This window comes from Dasypus novemcinctus, chromosome 11 (assembly GCF_030445035.2).
Source record: "Dasypus novemcinctus isolate mDasNov1 chromosome 11, mDasNov1.1.hap2, whole genome shotgun sequence".
NCBI lineage: Eukaryota > Metazoa > Chordata > Mammalia > Cingulata > Dasypodidae > Dasypus > Dasypus novemcinctus.
Window position 1 is genome coordinate 30,433,139 of NC_080683.1, and position 6,014 is coordinate 30,439,152.

At 38.6% G+C, this 6,014-nt stretch overlaps 1 non-coding gene across 1 annotated transcript; it reads right to left on the reverse strand.

Moving 5' to 3' along the window:
* Positions 1-4,231: 4,231 nt before the first annotated feature.
* LOC111765805 (U1 spliceosomal RNA) lies at positions 4,232-4,393 on the reverse strand. The gene has a single exon (XR_002798031.1). It is a non-coding gene; the product is annotated as a U1 spliceosomal RNA (small nuclear RNA).
* Positions 4,394-6,014: the final 1,621 nt, after the last annotated feature.

Consider the following 6,014-nt stretch of genomic DNA (forward strand, 5'->3'; position numbering starts at 1 on the left):
AGACACTACATCCACACTTACACAAAGCAAGAGGGGTCATTTATACTACATGTCTATGTGTGGATGGGAGGGCATGTGAGGGTAGAGCATGATTAAAAAGTGCAGTACTGAGGACAGATAATAAGGGAACAGACATTCACAATATTTGTCAGCAGGGCAGAAGTTAAAAATTTCATGGTAACTATACAGAATGAGCATTTACAATGTTTCTCAGTAGAGCTGAAGTTGCAGCTTTAGAGTAATTACATAAGGGATCTATTGATATGAAGGTGGTCAAGCAGGTCACAGAACAGATTATTCTTAGAGTTCCTGGAAGAGAGAAGTCCAAGCATACAAGATTTACTTATCAGTCACAAGCTCACAAACAGTTATTTCTCAAGGTTTGCTATGTAACTATTAAGAAATGAAATGCTGATGTGACTAGAAGGGGAAAGAACTGGAAGGGCTGTGGGAAAAATACAAAGCCGTATATGCTACAACAACCATATATGCTGTGTATTTTCTGCAAACCTAAAACTGCTCAGAAAAACAAAGTCTAGTTTAAGAAAATAAAAATAAATGGATGGAGGCAGTCTTCTTCCGGGAGATGGAGTAAGTATATTTTGCCCTATTCTTCCCCCAAACAGTATATATTTAAAAAGACGTAAGAAGACTCTGAAAGGTGAAGAGAAGGCAGACCAGGTAGATATTAATACCTTAGGTCTCAAGAAATGAGAGTGGTGATTTCCCTGGGTTTTCTTTTTTATTGCATATATTTCTCAGATGTGGAGCTGAAGAAGCTAACAACCTGAAAATGCCAACAGGGGCACCCAAAAAAGAAAACCTTCAAAAGTCTGCTCTTTTTAGCCAGAGAACCTGGAAAGAGAGCTTAGCAAGACAGAAAACTTTTGGACAGTAAGGGCTCTACTTCAGGCCAATACTACAGAAAAAATGTTAACTCCAGTCCCACCCATGGCAGGGGTGGGAGCCTTGGCTTATACTCTAATCAGCCTATAATGAAATGCTCCTGACTTTACACCTCCCCCCCAAACCTAAACCTTATACTTCATACAAAATTAACTAGATCACAAATTAAATAGATCACAGACTTAAATGTGAAATGACAAACTATAAAATTTTAGAAAAAGCATACTGTTTTTCAGGATCTAAGTCTATGCAGAGTTCTTAGAGTTGATACCAAAAGCATTCTCCATAAAAGGAAAAATTGCTAAATTGAACTTCATCAAAGTTAAATTTTATTTAGAATGAAGACATGCTACAGACTAGGAGAAAATATTTGCAAATTATATATCCAACGAGGGACTAATAACTAAATTACATAAACAGCTCTCAAAACACAATATTTTAAAAAGCAAACCCAACAAACCAATTGGAAAATGTAGAGAAGACATGGAGACAATTTAAGTAAGTATGTGAAAAGATGTTCAACACCATAGATCATTAGACAAATCCAAATTAAGCCCACAATGGGATTTCACTACATCCCCATCAGAATAGCAACAACACCAAATGCTGGTGAGCAATTGGAGAAACTTAATCACTCATACAGTGCTGGTGAGAATGTAAAATGGTATGGCAATTCTGGAAAACAGCTTACCTGTTTGTTTAAAGAGTAATCAGGCTAAACCCTATGACCCAGAATTTGCACTCTTGGGCATTTATCTCAGAGAAGTGAAAACTTGTATCCAGATGTTTATAGCAGCTTTATTTGTAATAGCCCAAAGCTGGAAAATCCAAATTCCTTCATTGGATAAATGGTTAAACAAGATGTGGCACGTCTATGTGGTGGAATACTATGCAGCAATTAAAAAGAAACCACTGTTGATACATGGAACAACGTGCATGAATCTCCAGAAAATTATGCAGAGTGAAAAAGAGGATCTCAGGAGATAATAAGCAATATGATACCATTTATATAACAACTTGAAATGAAAAAAATTTTAGAAATGGAAAACTAATGATTGTTAGGGATTAAGGAAAGGGTGAGGGTGGGAGGGGAGTAGGTATGGCTACAAAAAAGAGAGGATGAATCCTTGTGGTGTGATGCAAATGTTCTGTATCTTGACTGAATCACTGCCAATATCCTGGTTGTGATATTATACTATAGTTTTGCAAGTTATTGCCATTGGGAAAACTGGGTAAAGTGTACACGGTATTTCTGTAATACTTTTTACAACTGCCTGTGAATCTACACTTGTCTGAAAAGCAACTTTCATTTTTAAAAAACCACCTAATTTAGATGTAATTGATGAGTTATTCAGATGCAGCACCAACCAAATGAATACCGCTATATTATCTTTTTCTCTTCTAGGTTGATTCAACAGAAACTTATTCACCCATATATATTTATTATTTTTTTTGAGGAGGGGGACTCCTAGAATTACTATTAGCAAAGTGATATGTACTAGAAAATCACACAAATTTCTACAAATTCCAATGTGTCCAAGAAGTCTAGCAACCCCCATCCTATGTCCCATGGTAGATTATGTCCTCCATCCAGTATTCAGCTCAGGCTTGCTGCCATTGGTCTAGCTTTGAAAGGGCAAGTTACAGATTATTTAGTAGGATCTCTTCGTGTGGTACATAGTGAAATGAATTTTCAAGAAGTTAAGTGAATTGTCATGGTCACAAAGTTAGTCGTGAGCAGAAAACCAATAGTTCTTTGTATTTCTTAGCTTGTTTTAGTGACTTAAAATGTGTGTGTAGGGAAGCAGACTTGGCCCAATGGATAGGGAGTTGGCCTACCACATGGGAAGTCCACGGTTCAAACCCCGGACCTCCTTGACCAGTATGAAGCTGGCCCATGCGCAGTGCTGATGCGCTCAAGGAGTGCTGTGCCACGCAGGGGTGTGCCCCGCATAGGGGAGCCCCATGTGCAAGGAGTACGCCTGGTAAGAAGAGCTGCCCAGTGCAAAAGAAAGTGCAGTCTGCCCAAGAATGGCACCGCACACATACCACGATGACACAACAAAAAGAAACACAGATTCCCGGTGCAGCTGATAAGGATAGAAACCATCACAGAAGGACACACAGAGCAGACAATGGGGGGGATGGGCGGGATGGGGAGAGAAAATAAATAAATAAATAAAATCTTTTTTTAAAAGTGTGTGTGGGGGGGAGTATTTGTTTTGTTTTTGTTTTAGTGACTTGTTTTTATTGACTGTAATAAAAACATGTAAACACCAAATAAAATGGGCTCTCAGCACCCAAGGGCCAGTACAGCCAAAAATTAAGCCCCAGTAAATAATAAAGTGGCAACTACTTTAGGAATCAATGTCCTAAGGAAGGGTGTACTGCCTAGGAGAGGACACAAATTAGACCTCAGCCCCTTTTTCTCCACCCAGACTTAGAGGGAAATAGGGGACCAAAAGCACTGCTTGGTCTGCACCATCAGGGAAAGCTGGTCAAGAAAGTTTATGATGGAAATTGGGAGAAGGTGAGGGTCTTCAGCAGTCCATGGACAACCAGGACGCTGCTGCCACTATGAACTCCTGAACCAACCCTCAGTGGGATTCAGCACCTGAGGGGCAGGTATCTGCAGGCAATCTCCCCCTCCTTGGAGGATCGGAAGGGTACACTGAGGGAGAAGTGTTTGGTGGGCTTCCCACCCTTCTCACGGCCGATATGCCACCTCTACCTGGCCCTGGGACCTGCAGTGCCCACCTGACCTTGGGCTCACCACCAGTTGCAGTTCCCACCTAGCTTGTGCTGCCCCTGCCACCCCAGCATGAAAATGTGGTTTTAAATCACGCACTGTCTTGTAATATCTAAGTGGCATTGGAGAGTCACTTGACTTTTTAAATTTCAATTTTCTTCTCTTTCAACAGAGATAATAATAATTACCTCACCAGCAGATCCAAGTTTTGTGGGACCCGTTGCTTGTTGAATTTTACAAGATTTGTTTAAGTAAAAACCCACAAAATTATTAATATACCATTAGATACAATTTGGAATAATTATTTTGACCAAAAATAAAATTACTACAAGTTTCACAGTACTTACAAGTTAACAATATTACAAAATGAAGAGGGAAATGACTTAACGTTTCCATCAATTGCAGCTCTTTTACACATTTTTCTTATTTTTTTTTGTTTGCATACACATTAGCTTTTCATTTGACAGCAATTTTTAAATATCTTTTTCTATAGAAGGAATAGAAAGATCATTTAGAAGATCCTCTAGCATTGTTGATGGAAATATGTTTTTATTTTTTTTCTTTCCTTTTTTTTATATGGAGAGTGCAAATGCAGTCCCCCACTACTACAAATTATGCAGTCAAGTTTCCCATGTTTGGGGATGTCACAGGGGTCAGCACATCCGGAGGGCAATGGATAAGCCTCACCTTGGGAAAACCACCTTCATGATCATGGTATCTCCCCTGCCAGGTGAGTATGCTGTTTTTATTTTTGACAGTTTCTTTCACATTCTCAATTCTTTACAAACAGTTTCTTTCACATTCTCAATTCTTTATTAGTAAAACTATGTAATTTTTAGGATTGTTGTGAAATTTGTGTAAATGTCTATCACCTTTCTTACATAGTCAAGTGATATCATTATATTTCAAGTTTTCTATGGAATGCGTGAATATTAAGGAATTAAATATTCCTTGAATTGACCATATTCAGAGTATTGCTAGAAGACATTCCAAACTGGAATAGCCAGCAACAATGTTACTATACATGGAAGAGACTGAAGAGTACAAAAATATATCCCAAACACATCCTGGTTAAACTGAGGGGAAGTTGAAATGGAAAGAGACTACTGTCTTAACTGAGTATGGTTGAATATATTATTTTTGCAAATTATCTTTCTATCTATCATTTATCTGTTTTTCTAAATATATGAGAGTAGGTCATATAAATCATGCTTCTTGAACACTTAATACTTCCATGTACTATCCTTAAGAGTAAAGTTATTTACTTATGTAACCACCTTAAGTACAGTTATTAAGTTCATAATATTTAACATTCATATAAAATTATAGTCTGTAGTCCATTTTTCATATGTCACAACAATGTCCTTTGGACATTTTCTCTTCCATTATTAGATCTATTCTAGCTTCATGTGTTGCCATTAATTGTCATTGTCTTTTTAGTCTCCCTTTTTTACAACAGATTTTGCCATCTCAACCATTCCCAAGCATACCATTTAGTGGAATTAATCATATTCACAATGTTGTGCTACCCTCTCCATAATCCTTTACCAGAGTGTTCCCGTCAATCCAAACAGAAACCCTGTACCCATTATGTATTACTTCCCGTTCCCTACCCCCAACTTTCTCGTAATCTGTCCTCTACTTTCTGTCTCTATGAATTTGCTTATTCTAGCTATTTCATATAAGTGGAATCATATAACATCTGCCCCTTTGTATCTGATTCATTTCATTCAGCTTGATGTCTTCAAGATTCATTCATGTTGTGTCATACTGTGAATAATGCTAGTATGAACATGGTTGTATTAGCTCAAGGGGTGCTGATGCAAAATACCGGAAATCTGTTGGCTTTTATAAAGGATATTTATTTGGAGTAGAAGCTTACATCTACCAGGCTATCAAGGATAAGTTACTTCCCTCACCAAAGTCTATTGCCATGTGTTGGGGCAAAATGGCTGCTGATGTCTCTAAGGGTTCAGACTTCCTGGGTTCCTCTCTTCCTGGGGCTTGCCTCTTTCCGAGCTTAGCTGCTCTTTTATCTCCACAAGGCCAACTGTAGACTCTTAGGCAAATGGCTTGTTCCTTTTCCCGGGCCCTTTTCCCTTTCCTCATGACCAAGCTCTTTCATGTGCTTACTTCTGGGGCTCCAGCTTAAGACTCCAGCATCAAAACTCCAACTCTGTCCTTTGCCATGTCTTTTTTTTTTTTAAAGATTTATTTATTTATTTAATTCCCCGCCCCGCCCCCGGTTGTCTGTTCTCTGTGTCTATTTGCTGCGTCTTGTTTCTTTGTCCTCTTCTGTTGTCGTCAGCGGCATGGAAAGTGTGGGCGGCACCATTTCTGGGCAGGCTGCACTTTATTT